This window comes from Triturus cristatus, chromosome 10 (genome assembly GCF_964204655.1).
Source record: "Triturus cristatus chromosome 10, aTriCri1.1, whole genome shotgun sequence".
NCBI classification, from domain to species: Eukaryota; Metazoa; Chordata; class Amphibia; order Caudata; family Salamandridae; genus Triturus; species Triturus cristatus.
The window spans coordinates 856,956,636-856,972,081 of record NC_140593.1 but is presented as its reverse complement, the minus strand read 5'-3'; the positions used below and the strand labels follow the sequence as shown (position 1 = coordinate 856,972,081).

At 47.2% G+C, this 15,446-nt stretch overlaps 11 non-coding genes across 11 annotated transcripts; all 11 read left to right on the top strand.

Moving 5' to 3' along the window:
• The first annotated feature begins 2,067 nt into the window (after window positions 1-2,067).
• Window positions 2,068-2,139, top strand: TRNAP-CGG (transfer RNA proline (anticodon CGG)). Its single transcript has one exon. It is a non-coding gene; the product is annotated as a tRNA-Pro (tRNA).
• Window positions 2,140-3,037: 898 nt separating this feature from the next.
• TRNAP-AGG (transfer RNA proline (anticodon AGG)) lies at window positions 3,038-3,109 on the top strand. Its single transcript has one exon. It is a non-coding gene; the product is annotated as a tRNA-Pro (tRNA).
• Window positions 3,110-3,494: 385 nt separating this feature from the next.
• On the top strand, window positions 3,495-3,567 carry TRNAV-AAC (transfer RNA valine (anticodon AAC)). Its single transcript has one exon. It is a non-coding gene; the product is annotated as a tRNA-Val (tRNA).
• Window positions 3,568-4,904: 1,337 nt separating this feature from the next.
• On the top strand, window positions 4,905-4,976 carry TRNAP-CGG (transfer RNA proline (anticodon CGG)). The gene has a single exon. It is a non-coding gene; the product is annotated as a tRNA-Pro (tRNA).
• Window positions 4,977-7,742: 2,766 nt separating this feature from the next.
• Window positions 7,743-7,814, top strand: TRNAP-CGG (transfer RNA proline (anticodon CGG)). Its single transcript has one exon. It is a non-coding gene; the product is annotated as a tRNA-Pro (tRNA).
• A 1,356-nt stretch (window positions 7,815-9,170) lies between these two features.
• On the top strand, window positions 9,171-9,243 carry TRNAV-AAC (transfer RNA valine (anticodon AAC)). Its single transcript has one exon. It is a non-coding gene; the product is annotated as a tRNA-Val (tRNA).
• Window positions 9,244-10,580: 1,337 nt separating this feature from the next.
• Window positions 10,581-10,652, top strand: TRNAP-CGG (transfer RNA proline (anticodon CGG)). Its single transcript has one exon. It is a non-coding gene; the product is annotated as a tRNA-Pro (tRNA).
• Window positions 10,653-11,549: 897 nt separating this feature from the next.
• On the top strand, window positions 11,550-11,621 carry TRNAP-AGG (transfer RNA proline (anticodon AGG)). The gene has a single exon. It is a non-coding gene; the product is annotated as a tRNA-Pro (tRNA).
• Window positions 11,622-12,006: 385 nt separating this feature from the next.
• On the top strand, window positions 12,007-12,079 carry TRNAV-AAC (transfer RNA valine (anticodon AAC)). Its single transcript has one exon. It is a non-coding gene; the product is annotated as a tRNA-Val (tRNA).
• Window positions 12,080-13,416: 1,337 nt separating this feature from the next.
• Window positions 13,417-13,488, top strand: TRNAP-CGG (transfer RNA proline (anticodon CGG)). The gene has a single exon. It is a non-coding gene; the product is annotated as a tRNA-Pro (tRNA).
• A 385-nt stretch (window positions 13,489-13,873) lies between these two features.
• On the top strand, window positions 13,874-13,946 carry TRNAV-UAC (transfer RNA valine (anticodon UAC)). The gene has a single exon. It is a non-coding gene; the product is annotated as a tRNA-Val (tRNA).
• The last annotated feature ends 1,500 nt before the right edge of the window (window positions 13,947-15,446 follow it).

Sequence of the window (15,446 nt, the reverse complement as noted above, 5' to 3'; positions counted from 1 at the left end):
AGAGCATACACCTAGAACAAACAAAATGTCTGAAGGATAGAGGCATTTTCATTTCTTGTTCGATGACGGCCATGGAAAAGACAGCAACCATATTGCAGAAGAGAGCAGCATGTGCAGTTGCTTGCTTTGGGTGAAGCATTCACTAACTCACTGCCAATAACCCCCGGAGCCGGTGCGAAAGGGGACTCTTGTGTGCCTCGGCTCGTTGGTCTAGGGGTATGATTCTCGCTTAGGGTGCGAGAGGTCCCGGGTTCAAATCCCGGACCAGCCTTTTTTCAGAGGTAAACATACGAATCCTACTCAAAACTCACAATGCCTGACTATTTCTCATTACACTCGCCGCATTGTTGCACAAAATATTTTGAACCTCATAAGAAACATGGATCACCATGCTTTTTCTGCCTTCATGCTTAGTCTGTGTGTGTCCCAGGTGATGCTTTCCCAAGCTGTACTTGCTGGCATTTAGGCATCCGATATTTGTCTGTCGATGCCTGCATAAGTCAATTTTTTTTGCGTCTAATTGCAAGCATGTTGGCTGATATCTCTGCAGTTTTCACACTTGCTCCTCGCTTTCTGAGTGGCTGCTGATACAGCAGAATAGAAGTAGAGAGAATCCTTGAGAGGAACCTTGCTCTAACAGTAAAACACAGCAAGTGAGTTTCTGTAGTGTAGTGGTCGTCACGTTCGCCTAACACCAGAAAGGTCCCCGGTTCGAGACCGGGCAGAAACACTGTGCATGAGCTGCTTTTATGTGCACCCTCTAAAACCTAATTATCTCAATGCAAGCTTAAGAAGAGGCAGTCCTTGAACCCAGCGAGCCGTGGGAAACTTCTTTTACTTTTGCAAGACGAAACAAAGTAATCCGCATCCATCAGTGGTCGCTCTTGTGCCTAGCTTTTTTTTTGTCATGCCATGTTGTATTGTGGGGTCTTTACACTTGTGACATTGCTGTGAACGTTGTAAGTGCAAACATTGGCAGGTGCAGTCAGAAGAGTCAGATCTGTGCACACCCAGGGCTGTCAGGATGGCTGAGTGGTCTAAGGCGCCAGACTCAAGAGAGCTTGATCTTCAGTGCAACTGAGACTTCTGGTCTCCTCATGGAGGCGTGGGTTCAAATCCCACTTCTGACAGGTTTCTTTTACACCCTTAAATCCTCCTGTTTTTTGCAGTGCATTCCCCACACACCACAATCATTGCACGGACCTGTAACATATGACGAGAAATCCACCAACGATCAGGCTGGGCCCTCAATCACAATTCCATGTATTCCTGGAAGGGACACCTCAGGCACACCTTCCGTTAAATTTGCACTCCATCACACAAACTGCCGTGCTGGTTTCTCATTAAGCAGTTGATCCCATCTTTGTTGTGAGGCTCTTCTGCCACCTTTTGGGCAGAGAAGGCACTGTCCCTGCAACAACACAGGCAGACATGTTCAACAGGGCTTCCTGGTTATGTGGGAGGAGCAGATTGTCATTGGTCCCCCCTTGCGAATTTTAATTTACATAAGGAAGACAGAGAGGTAGCTGGGAGTAGGCAGTACACACGGACATTGAACTCTATCTTGTGATTTGCAGCCAATTCTAGATTGAGGCAGGAGGAAAGGAGGTGACTTGCCCAACAATGACCTTCCTGGGAATTCAGCCACCCTGGGGCTCCCAGGTGAGTGTTTCAGTCCTGCGAGCCACTCATATAAATCTCGCCTGATCGAGCCTGATCGAGCGCTGAGTGAGCGTGTTTGAATCCAAGAATCAAATGCCTCTGTCTTAGGAGCAAGAATTGGCAGGCCCTCCCTTGCATCTGGGGTGGAAGTCTATGGGGCAAGTGTCCAGGACTTGCAAAGGAGTACAAGTGCCAGAAAGTGCCTGCAGTTCTCATCAGCGCCTTTTTTCTGCTCTCTGGCAGCTAGGATATCGACTGATCCCTTCCTTGCAAGAGTGAAAAAAACAACACCTTGAGAGAAAACATGACTTTGTGTGGTTCACATAGAGAGAGAGCAGCCAAATAGCCCTGCTTTGTTTCTGAAAGACGCATCAGAAATTGCTTAAAATGCCGACTGGGGAATCAGGCTCGTTGGTCTAGGGGTATGATTCTCGCTTCGGGTGCGAGAGGTCCCGGGTTCAAATCCCGGACGAGCCCATGCTGTGGAATTATTTTTAGGCTGCTTATTATATAGGGCCATTTCTTCTTTTCAATGCTATAAGACGCCGTGTATGGTGAGAAAGTTCCTTTCCCTCTACGCTATTTCCCACTTTTGGCGTATAGAATTTCAGTGCCGGACTTCTTTGCAACTGCTTTTCTGGGGTGGACCATCAGTGTAGGAAAATTAAATGCAAAGTGTTTTTCTAGTGTGGTTTCAGGTATGGTTTTAAAATCGCCTTTTGGAATAAAATTGGTCCTCGTTCCTTTCTTCCAAAGAAAGAGATCGGGTAAGGAGGGTCCAACTTTGAGCTTCATGGACATTGGCCCTTGGTCTGTGCATTCCAGCCCACTACATGCCAAGAAGATTCCTGCAAGCGTGTCTGTTTCTGTAGTGTAGTGGTTATCACGTTTGCTTTACATGCGAAAGGTCCCTTGTTCGAGACCGGGCAGAAACAGCAGCTTTCTGTTTTTCACACAGTTTGCATTTACTCTCTCAACTTATAGGAAAGCTGAGATAATGGAAGCTGTCTATCCCTCACCAGCGTGACGTACTGTGCTCCAGGGGCATCAGTGACAGCTCAAAAAGAGAAGTGACGATAGTTTGCGCTATTCGTTGCACGTCCTTGTGTACTGAAGTTTGGGCCTACTTCATGAAAGCAAGGCATGAGAGCAGAAATGGTTTTATTGACCTCACCGAGAGCATACACCTAGAACAAACAAAATGTCTGAAGGATAGAGGCATTTTCATTTCTTGTTCGATGACGGCCATGGAAAAGACAGCAACCATATTGCAGAAGAGAGCAGCATGTGCAGTTGCTTGCTTTGGGTGAAGCATTCACTAACTCGCTGCCAATAACCCCCGGAGCCGGTGTGAAAGGAGACTCTTGTGTGCCTCGGCTCGTTGGTCTAGGGGTATGATTCTCGCTTAGGGTGCGAGAGGTCCCGGGTTCAAATCCCGGACGAGCCCTTTTTCAGAGGTAAACATCTGAATCCTTCTCAAAACTCACAATGCCTGACTATTTCTCATTACACTCGCCACATTGTTGCACAAAATATTTTGAACCTCATAAGAAACATGGATCACCATGCTTTTTCTGCCTTCATGCTTAGTCTGTGTGTGTCCCAGGTGATGCTTTCCCAAGCTGTACTTGCTGGCATTTAGGCATCAGATATTTGTCTGTCGATGCCTGCATAAGTCAATTTTAATACGTCTAATTGCAAGCATGTTGGCTGATATCTCTGCAGTTTTCACACTTGCTCCTCGCTTTCTGAGTGGCTGCTGATACAGCAGAATAGAAGTAGAGAGAATCCTTGAGAGGAACCTTGCTCTAACAGTAAAACACAGCAAGTGAGTTTCTGTAGTGTAGTGGTCATCACGTTCGCCTAACACGCGAAAGGTCCCCGGTTCGAGACCGGGCAGAAACACTGTGCATGAGCTGCTTTTATGTGCACCCTCTAAAACCTTATTATCTCAATGCAAGCTTAAGAAGAGGCGGTCCTTGAACCCAGCGAGCCGTGGGAAACTTCCTTTACTTTTGCAAGACAAAACAAAGTAATCCGCATCCATCAGTGGTCGCTCTTGTGCCTAGCTTTTTTTTTGTCATGCCATGTTGTATTGTGGAGTCTTTACACTTGTGACATTGCTGTGAACGTTGTAAGTGCAAAGATTGGCAGGTGCAGTCAGAAGAGTCAGATCTGTGCACACCCAGGGCTGTCAGGATGGCTGAGTGGTCTAAGGCGCCAGACGCAAGAGAGCTTGATCTTCAGTGCAACTGAGACTTCTGGTCTCCTCATGGAGGCGTGGGTTCAAATCCCACTTCTGACAGGCTTCTTTTACACCCTTAAATCGTCCTGTTTTTTGCAGTGCATTCCCCACACACCACAATCTTTGCACGGACCTGTAACATATGACGAGAAATCCACCCACGATCAGGCTGGGCCCTCAATCACAATTCCATGTATTCCTGGAAGGGACACCTCAGGCACACCTTCCGTTAAATTTGCACTCCATCACACAAACTGCCGTGCTGGTTTCTCATTAAGCAGTTGATCCCATCTTTGTTGTGAGGCTCTCCTGCCACCTTTTGGGCGGAGAAGGCACTGTCCCTGCAACAACACAGGCAGACATGTTCAACAGGGCTTCCTGGTTATGTGGGAGGAGCAGATTGTCATTGGTCCCCCCTTGCGAATTTTAATTTACATAAGGAAGACAGAGAGGTAGCTGGGAGTAGGCAGTACACACGGACATTGAACTCTATCTTGTGATTTGCAGCCAATTCTAGATTGAGGCAGGAGGAAAGGAGGTGACTTGCCCAAAAATGGCCATACTGGGAATTCAGCCACCCTGGGGCTCCCAGGTGAGTGTTTCAGTCCTGCGAGCCACTCATATAAATCTCGCTTGATCGAGCCTGATCGAGCGCTGAGTGAGCGTGTTTGAATCCAAGAATCAAATGCCTCTGTCTTAGGAGCAAGAATTGGCAGGCCCTCCCTTGCATCTGGGGTGGAAGTCTATGGGGCAAGTGTCCAGGACTTGCAGAGGAGTACAAGTGCCAGAAAGTGCCTGGAGTTCTCATCAGCGCCTTTTTTCTGCTCTCTGGCAGCTAGGCTATCGACTGATCTCTTCCTTGCAAGAGTGAAAAAAACAACACCTTGAGAGAAAACATGACTTTGTGTGGTTCACATAGAGAGAGAGCAGCCAAATAGCCCTGCTTTGTTTCTGAAAGACGCATAAGAAATTGCTTAAAATGCCGACTGGGGAATCAGGCTCGTTGGTCTAGGGGTATGATTCTCGCTTCGGGTGCGAGAGGTCCCGGGTTCAAATCCCGGACGAGCCCATGCTGTGGAATTATTTTTAGGCTGCTTATTATATAGGGCCATTTCTTCTTTTCAATGCTATAAGACGCCGTGTATGGTGAGAAAGTTCCTTTCCCTCTACGCTATTTCCCACTTTTGGCGTATAGAATTTCAGTGCCGGACTTCTTTGAAACTGCTTTTCTGGGGTGGACCATCAGTGTAGGAAAATTAAATGCAAAGTGTTTTTCTAGTGTGGTTTCAGGTATGGTTTTAAAATCGCCTTTTGGAATAAAAGTGGTCCTCGTTCCTTTCTTCCAAAGAAAGAGATCGGGTAAGGAGGGTCCAACTTTGAGCTTCATGGACATTGGCCCTTGGTCTGTGCATTCCAGCCCACTACATGCCAAGAAGATTCCTGCAAGCGTGTCTGTTTCTGTAGGGTAGTGGTTATCACGTTCGCTTTTCACGCGAAAGGTCCCTGGTTCGAGACCGGGCAGAAACAGCAGCTTTCTGTTTTTCACACAGTTTGCATTTACTCTCTCAACTTATAGGAAAGCTGAGATAATGGAAGCTGTCTATCCCTCACCAGCGTGACGTACTGTGCTCCAGGGGCATCAGTGACAGCTCAAAAAGAGAAGTGACGATAGTTTGCGCTATTCGTTTGCACGTCCTTGTGTACTGAAGGTTGGGCCTACTTCATGAAAGCAAGGCATGAGAGCAGAAATGGTTTTATTGACCTCACCGAGAGCATACACCTAGAACAAACAAAATGTCTGAAGGATAGAGGCATTTTCATTTCTTGTTCGATGACGGCCATGGAAAAGACAGCAACCATATTGCAGAAGAGAGCAGCATGTGCAGTTGCTTGCTTTGGGTGAAGCATTCACTAACTCACTGCCAATAACCCCCGGAGCCGGTGCGAAAGGAGATTCTTGTGTGCCTCGGCTCGTTGGTCTAGGGGTATGATTCTCGCTTAGGGTGCGAGAGGTCCCGGGTTCAAATCCCGGACCAGCCCTTTTTCAGAGGCAAACATACGAATCCTACTCAAAACTCACAATGCCTGACTATTTCTCATTACACTCGCCGCATTGTTGCACAAAATATTTTGAACCTCATAAGAAACATGGATCACCATGCTTTTTCTGCCTTCATGCTTAGTCTGTGTGTGTCCCAGGTGATGCTTTCCCAAGCTGTACTTGCTGGCATTTAGGCATCAGATATTTGTCTGTCGATGCCTGCATAAGTCAATTTTAATACGTCTAATTGCAAGCATGTTGGCTGATATCTCTGCAGTTTTCACACTTGCTCCTCGCTTTCTGAGTGGCTGCTGATACAGCAGAATAGAAGTAGAGAGAATCCTTGAGAGGAACCTTGCTCTAACAGTAAAACACAGCAAGTGAGTTTCTGTAGTGTAGTGGTCATCACGTTCACCTAACACGCGAAAGGTCCCCGGTTCGAGACCGGGCAGAAACACTGTGCATGAGCTGCTTTTATGTGCACCCTCTAAAACCTTATTATCTCAATGCAAGCTTAAGAAGAGGCGGTCCTTGAACCCAGCGAGCCGTGGGAAACTTCCTTTACTTTTGCAAGACGAAACAAAGTAATCCGCATCCATCAGTGGTCGCTCTTGTGCCTAGCTTTTTTTTTGTCATGCCATGTTGTATTGTGGAGTCTTTACACTTGTGACATTGCTGTGAACGTTGCAAGTGCAAAGATTGGCAGGTGCAGTCAGAAGAGTCAGATCTGTGCACACCCAGGGCTGTCAGGATGGCTGAGTGGTCTAAGGCGCCAGACGCAAGAGAGCTTGATCTTCAGTGCAACTGAGACTTCTGGTCTCCTCATGGAGGCGTGGGTTCAAATCCCACTTCTGACAGGCTTCTTTTACACCCTTAAATCGTCCTGTTTTTTGCAGTGCATTCCCCACACACGACAATCTTTGCACGGACCTGTAACATATGACGAGAAATCCACCCACGATCAGGCTGGGCCCTCAATCACAATTCCATGTATTCCTGGAAGGGACACCTCAGGCACACCTTCCGTTAAATTTGCACTCCATCACACAAACTGCCGTGCTGGTTTCTCATTAAGCAGTTGATCCCATCTTTGTTGTGAGGCTCTCCTGCCACCTTTTGGGCGGAGAAGGCACTGTCCCTGCAACAACACAGGCAGACATGTTCAACAGGGCTTCCTGGTTATGTGGGAGGAGCAGATTGTCATTGGTCCCCCCTTGCGAATTTTAATTTACATAAGGAAGACAGAGAGGTAGCTGGGAGTAGGCAGTACACACGGACATTGAACTCTATCTTGTGATTTGCAGCCAATTCTAGATTGAGGCAGGAGGAAAGGAGGTGACTTGCCCAAAAATGGCCATACTGGGAATTCAGCCACCCTGGGGCTCCCAGGTGAGTGTTTCAGTCCTGCGAGCCACTCATATAAATCTCGCTTGATCGAGCCTGATCGAGCGCTGAGTGAGCGTGTTTGAATCCAAGAATCAAATGCCTCTGTCTTAGGAGCAAGAATTGGCAGGCCCTCCCTTGCATCTGGGGTGGAAGTCTATGGGGCAAGTGTCCAGGACTTGCAGAGGAGTACAAGTGCCAGAAAGTGCCTGCAGTTCTCATCAGCGCCTTTTTTCTGCTCTCTGGCAGCTAGGCTATCGACTGATCTCTTCCTTGCAAGAGTGAAAAAAACAACACCTTGAGAGAAAACATGACTTTGTGTGGTTCACATAGAGAGAGAGCAGCCAAATAGCCCTGCTTTGTTTCTGAAAGACGCATAAGAAATTGCTTAAAATGCCGACTGGGGAATCAGGCTCGTTGGTCTAGGGGTATGATTCTCGCTTCGGGTGCGAGAGGTCCCGGGTTCAAATCCCGGACGAGCCCATGCTGTGGAATTATTTTTAGGCTGCTTATTATATAGGGCCATTTCTTCTTTTCAATGCTATAAGATGCCGTGTATGGTGAGAAAGTTCCTTTCCCTCTACGCTATTTCCCACTTTTGGCGAATAGAATTTCAGTGCCGGACTTCTTTGAAACTGCTTTTCTGGGGTGGACCATCAGTGTAGGAAAATTAAATGCAAAGTGTTTTTCTAGTGTGGTTTCAGGTATGGTTTTAAAATCGCCTTTTGGAATAAAAGTGGTCCTCGTTCCTTTCTTCCAAAGAAAGAGATCGGGTAAGGAGGGTCCAACTTTGAGCTTCATGGACATTGGCCCTTGGTCTGTGCATTCCAGCCCACTACATGCCAAGAAGATTCCTGCAAGCGTGTCTGTTTCTGTAGTCTAGTGGTTATCACGTTCGCTTTACATGCGAAAGGTCCCTGGTTCGAGACCGGGCAGAAACAGCAGCTTTCTGTTTTTCACACAGTTTGCATTTACTCTCTCAACTTATAGGAAAGCTGAGATAATGGAAGCTGTCTATCCCTCACCAGCGTGACGTACTGTGCTCCAGGGGCATCAGTGACAGCTCAAAAAGAGAAGTGACGATAGTTTGCGCTATTCGTTTGCACGTCCTTGTGTACTGAAGGTTGGGCCTACTTCATGAAAGCAAGGCATGAGAGCAGAAATGGTTTTATTGACCTCACCGAGAGCATACACCTAGAACAAACAAAATGTCTGAAGGATAGAGGCATTTTCATTTCTTGTTCGATGACGGCCATGGAAAAGACAGCAACCATATTGCAGAAGAGAGCAGCATGTGCAGTTGCTTGCTTTGGGTGAAGCATTCACTAACTCACTGCCAATAACCCCCGGAGCCGGTGCGAAAGGAGATTCTTGTGTTCCTCGGCTCGTTGGTCTAGGGGTATGATTCTCGCTTAGGGTGCGAGAGGTCCCGGGTTCAAATCCCGGACCAGCCCTTTTTCAGAGGCAAACATACGAATCCTACTCAAAACTCACAATGCCTGACTATTTCTCATTACACTCGCCGCATTGTTGCACAAAATATTTTGAACCTCATAAGAAACATGGATCACCATGCTTTTTCTGCCTTCATGCTTAGTCTGTGTGTGTCCCAGGTGATGCTTTCCCAAGCTGTACTTGCTGGCATTTAGGCATCAGATATTTGTCTGTCGATGCCTGCATAAGTCAATTTTAATACGTCTAATTGCAAGCATGTTGGCTGATATCTCTGCAGTTTTCACACTTGCTCCTCGCTTTCTGAGTGGCTGCTGATACAGCAGAATAGAAGTAGAGAGAATCCTTGAGAGGAACCTTGCTCTAACAGTAAAACACAGCAAGTGAGTTTCTGTAGTGTAGTGGTCATCACGTTCGCCTAACACGCGAAAGGTCCCCGGTTCGAGACCGGGCAGAAACACTGTGCATGAGCTGCTTTTATGTGCACCCTCTAAAACCTTATTATCTCAATGCAAGCTTAAGAAGAGGCGGTCCTTGAACCCAGCGAGCCGTGGGAAACTTCCTTTACTTTTGCAAGACGAAACAAAGTAATCCGCATCCATCAGTGGTCGCTCTTGTGCCTAGCTTTTTTTTTGTCATGCCATGTTGTATTGTGGAGTCTTTACACTTGTGACATTGCTGTGAACGTTGTAAGTGCAAAGATTGGCAGGTGCAGTCAGAAGAGTCAGATCTGTGCACACCCAGGGCTGTCAGGATGGCCGAGTGGTCTAAGGCGCCAGACGCAAGAGAGCTTGATCTTCAGTGCAACTGAGACTTCTGGTCTCCTCATGGAGGCGTGGGTTCAAATCCCACTTCTGACAGGCTTCTTTTACACCCTTAAATCGTCCTGTTTTTTGCAGTGCATTCCCCACACACCACAATCTTTGCACGGACCTGTAACATATGACGAGAAATCCACCCACGATCAGGCTGGGCCCTCAATCACAATTCCATGTATTCCTGGAAGGGACACCTCAGGCACACCTTCCGTTAAATTTGCACTCCATCACACAAACTGCCGTGCTGGTTTCTCATTAAGCAGTTGATCCCATCTTTGTTGTGAGGCTCTCCTGCCACCTTTTGGGCGGAGAAGGCACTGTCCCTGCAACAACACAGGCAGACATGTTCAACAGGGCTTCCTGGTTATGTGGGAGGAGCAGATTGTCATTGGTCCCCCCTTGCGAATTTTAATTTACATAAGGAAGACAGAGAGGTAGCTGGGAGTAGGCAGTACACACGGACATTGAACTCTATCTTGTGATTTGCAGCCAATTCTAGATTGAGGCAGGAGGAAAGGAGGTGACTTGCCCAAAAATGGCCATACTGGGAATTCAGCCACCCTGGGGCTCCCAGGTGAGTGTTTCAGTCCTGCGAGCCACTCATATAAATCTCGCCTGATCGAGCCTGATCGAGTGCTGAGTGAGCGTGTTTGAATCCAAGAATCAAATGCCTCTGTCTTAGGAGCAAGAATTGGCAGGCCCTCCCTTGCATCTGGGGTGGAAGTCTATGGGGCAAGTGTCCAGGACTTGCAGAGGAGTACAAGTGCCAGAAAGTGCCTGCAGTTCTCATCAGCGCCTTTTTTCTGCTCTCTGGCAGCTAGGATATCGACTGATCCCTTCCTTGCAAGAGTGAAAAAAACAACACCTTGAGAGAAAACATGACTTTGTGTGGTTCACATAGAGAGAGAGCAGCCAAATAGCCCTGCTTTGTTTCTGAAAGACGCATCAGAAATTGCTTAAAATGCCGACTGGGGAATCAGGCTCGTTGGTCTAGGGGTATGATTCTCGCTTCGGGTGCGAGAGGTCCCGGGTTCAAATCCCGGATGAGCCCATGCTGTGGAATTATTTTTAGGCTGCTTATTATATAGGGCCATTTCTTCTTTTCAATGCTATAAGACGCCGTGTATGGTGAGAAAGTTCCTTTCCCTCTACGCTATTTCCCACTTTTGGCGTATAGAATTTCAGTGCCGGACTTCTTTGCAACTGCTTTTCTGGGGTGGACCATCAGTGTAGGAAAATTAAATGCAAAGTGTTTTTCTAGTGTGGTTTCAGGTATGGTTTTAAAATCGCCTTTTGGAATAAAATTGGTCCTCGTTCCTTTCTTCCAAAGAAAGAGATCGGGTAAGGAGGGTCCAACTTTGAGCTTCATGGACATTGGCCCTTGGTCTGTGCATTCCAGCCCACTACATGCCAAGAAGATTCCTTCAAGCGTGTCTGTTTCTGTAGTGTAGTGGTTATCACGTTCGCTTTAAATGCGAAAGGTCCCTGGTTCGAGACCGGGCAGAAACAGCAGCTTTCTGTTTTTCACACAGTTTCCATTTACTCTCTCAACTTATAGGAAAGCTGAGATAATGGAAGCTGTCTATCCCTCACCAGCGTGACGTACTGTGCTCCAGGGGCATCAGTGACAGCTCAAAAAGAGAAGTGACGATAGTTTGCGCTATTCGTTGCACGTCCTTGTGTACTGAAGGTGGGCCTACTTCATGAAAGCAAGGCATGAGAGCAGAAATGGTTTTATTGACCTCACCGAGAGCATACACCTAGAACAAACAAAATGTCTGAAGGATAGAGGCATTTTCATTTCTTGTTCGATGACGGCCATGGAAAAGACAGCAACCATATTGCAGAAGAGAGCAGCATGTGCAGTTGCTTGCTTTGGGTGAAGCATTCACTAACTCGCTGCCAATAACCCCCGGAGCCGGTGCGAAAGGAGACTCTTGTGTGCCTCGGCTCGTTGGTCTAGGGGTATGATTCTCGCTTAGGGTGCGAGAGGTCCCGGGTTCAAATCCCGGACGAGCCCTTTTTCAGAGGTAAACATACGAATCCTACTCAAAACTCACAATGCCTGACTATTTCTCATTACACTCGCCGCATTGTTGCACAAAATATTTTGAACCTCATAAGAAACATGGATCACCATGCTTTTTCTGCCTTCATGCTTAGTCTGTGTGTGTCCCAGGTGATGCTTTCCCAAGCTGTACTTGCTGGCATTTAGGCATCAGATATGTGTCTGTCGATGCCTGCATAAGTCAATTTTAATACGTCTAATTGCAAGCATGTTGGCTGATATCTCTGCAGTTTTCACACTTGCTCCTCGCTTTCTGAGTGGCTGCTGATACAGCAGAATAGAAGTAGAGAGAATCCTTGAGAGGAACCTTGCTCTAACAGTAAAACACAGCAAGTGAGTTTCTGTAGTGTAGTGGTCATCACGTTCGCCTAACACGCGAAAGGTCCCCGGTTCGAGACCGGGCAGAAACACTGTGCATGACCTGCTTTTATGTGCACCCTCTAAAACCTTATTATCTCAATGCAAGCTTAAGAAGAGGCGGTCCTTGAACCCAGCGAGCCGTGGGAAACTTCCTTTACTTTTGCAAGACAAAACAAAGTAATCCGCATCCATCAGTGGTCGCTCTTGTGCCTAGCTTTTTTTTTGTCATGCCATGTTGTATTGTGGAGTCTTTACACTTGTGACATTGCTGTGAACGTTGTAAGTGCAAAGATTGGCAGGTGCAGTCAGAAGAGTCAGATCTGTGCACACCCAGGGCTGTCAGGATGGCCGAGTGGTCTAAGGCGCCAGACGCAAGAGAGCTTGATCTTCAGTGCAACTGATACTTCTGGTCTCCTCATGGAGGCGTGGGTTCAAATCCCACTTCTGACAGGCTTCTTTTACACCCTTAAATCGTCCTGTTTTTTGCAGTGCATTCCCCACACACCACAATCTTTGCACGGACCTGTAACATATGACGAGAAATCCACCCACGATCAGGCTGGGCCCTCAATCACAATTCCATGTATTCCTGGAAGGGACACCTCAGGCACACCTTCCGTTAAATTTGCACTCCATCACACAAACTGCCGTGCTGGTTTCTCATTAAGCAGTTGATCCCATCTTTGTTGTGAGGCTCTCCTGCCACCTTTTGGGTGGAGAAGGCACTGTCCCTTCAACAACACAGGCAGACATGTTCAACAGGGCTTCCTGGTTATGTGGGAGGAGCAGATTGTCATTGGTCCCCCCTTGCGAATTTTAATTTACATAAGGAAGACAGAGAGGTAGCTGGGAGTAGGCAGTACACACGGACATTGAACTCTATCTTGTGATTTGCAGCCAATTCTAGATTGAGGCAGGAGGAAAGGAGGTGACTTGCCCAAAAATGGCCATACTGGGAATTCAGCCACCCTGGGGCTCCCAGGTGAGTGTTTCAGTCCTGCGAGCCACTCATATAAATCTCGCTTGATCGAGCCTGATCGAGCGCTGAGTGAGCGTGCTTGAATCCAAGAATCAAATGCCTCTGTCTTAGGAGCAAGAATTGGCAGGCCCTCCCTTGCATCTGGGGTGGAAGTCTATGGGGCAAGTGTCCAGGACTTGCAGAGGAGTACAAGTGCCAGAAAGTGCCTGGAGTTCTCATCAGCGCCTTTTTTCTGCTCTCTGGCAGCTAGGCTATCGACTGATCTCTTCCTTGCAAGAGTGAAAAAAACAACACCTTGAGAGAAAACATGACTTTGTGTGGTTCACATAGAGAGAGAGCAGCCAAATAGCCCTGCTTTGTTTCTGAAAGACGCATAAGAAATTGCTTAAAATGCCGACTGGGGAATCAGGCTCGTTGGTCTAGGGGTATGATTCTCGCTTCGGGTGCGAGAGGTCCCGGGTTCAAATCCCGGACGAGCCCATGCTGTGGAATTATTTTTAGGCTGCTTATTATATAGGGCCATTTCTTCTTTTCAATGCTATAAGACGCCGTGTATGGTGAGAAAGTTCCTTTCCCTCTACGCTATTTCCCACTTTTGGCGTATAGAATTTCAGTGCCGGACTTCTTTGAAACTGCTTTTCTGGGGTGGACCATCAGTGTAGGAAAATTAAATGCAAAGTGTTTTTCTAGTGTGGTTTCAGGTATGGTTTTAAAATCGCCTTTTGGAATAAAAGTGGTCCTCGTTCCTTTCTTCCAAAGAAAGAGATCGGGTAAGGAGGGTCCAACTTTGAGCTTCATGGACATTGGCCCTTGGTCTGTGCATTCCAGCCCACTACATGCCAAGAAGATTCCTGCAAGCGTGTCTGTTTCTGTAGTGTAGTGGTTATCACGTTCGCTTTACACGCGAAAGGTCCCTGGTTCGAGACCGGGCAGAAACAGCAGCTTTCTGTTTTTCACACAGTTTGCATTTACTCTCTCAACTTATAGGAAAGCTGAGATAATGGAAGCTGTCTATCCCTCACCAGCGTGACGTACTGTGCTCCAGGGGCATCAGTGACAGCTCAAAAAGAGAAGTGACGATAGTTTGCGCTATTCGTTTGCACGTCCTTGTGTACTGAAGGTTGGGCCTACTTCATGAAAGCAAGGCATGAGAGCAGAAATGGTTTTATTGACCTCACCGAGAGCATACACCTAGAACAAACAAAATGTCTGAAGGATAGAGGCATTTTCATTTCTTGTTCGATGACGGCCATGGAAAAGACAGCAACCATATTGCAGAAGAGAGCAGCATGTGCAGTTGCTTGCTTTGGGTGAAGCATTCACTAACTCACTGCCAATAACCCCCGGAGCCGGTGCGAAAGGCAACTCTTGTGTGCCTCGGCTCGTTGGTCTAGGGGTATGATTCTCGCTTAGGGTGCGAGAGGTCCCGGGTTCAAATCCCGGACCAGCCTTTTTTCAGAGGTAAACATACGAATCCTACTCAAAACTCACAATGCCTGACTATTTCTCATTACACTCGCCGCATTGTTGCACAAAATATTTTGAACCTCATAAGAAACATGGATCACCATGCTTTTTCTGCCTTCATGCTTAGTCTCTGTGTGTGTCAGGTGATGCTTTCCCAAGCTGTACTTGCTGGCATTTAGGCATCAGATATTTGTCTGTCGATGCCTGCATAAGTCAATTTTTTTTGCGTCTAATTGCAAGCATGTTGGCTGATATCTCTGCAGTTTTCACACTTGCTCCTCGCTTTCTGAGTGGCTGCTGATACAGCAGAATAGAAGTAGAGAGAATCCTTGAGAGGAACCTTGCTCTAACAGTAAAACACAGCAAGTGAGTTTCTGTAGTGTAGTGGTCGTCACGTTCGCCTAACACGCGAAAGGTCCCCGGTTCGAGACCGGGCAGAAACACTGTGCATGAGCTGCTTTTATGTGCACCCTCTAAAACCTTATTATCTCAATGCAAGCTTAAGAAGAGGCGGTCCTTGAACCCAGCGAGCCGTGGGAAACTTCTTTTACTTTTGCAAGACGAAACAAAGTAATCCGCATCCATCAGTGGTCGCTCTTGTGCCTAGCTTTTTTTTTGTCATGCCATGTTGTATTGTGGGGTCTTTACACTTGTGACATTGCTGTGAACGTTGTAAGTGCAAACATTGGCAGGTGCAGTCAGAAGAGTCAGATCTGTGCACACCCAGGGCTGTCAGGATGGCTGAGTGGTCTAAGGCGCCAGACTCAAGAGAGCTTGATCTTCAGTGCAACTGAGACTTCTGGTCTCCTCATGGAGGCGTGGGTTCAAATCCCACTTCTGACAGGTTTCTTTTACACCCTTAAATCGTCCTGTTTTTTGCAGTGCATTCCCCACACACCACAATCATTGCACGGACCTGTAACATATGACGAGAAATCCACCAACGATCAGGCTGGGCCCTCAATCACAAT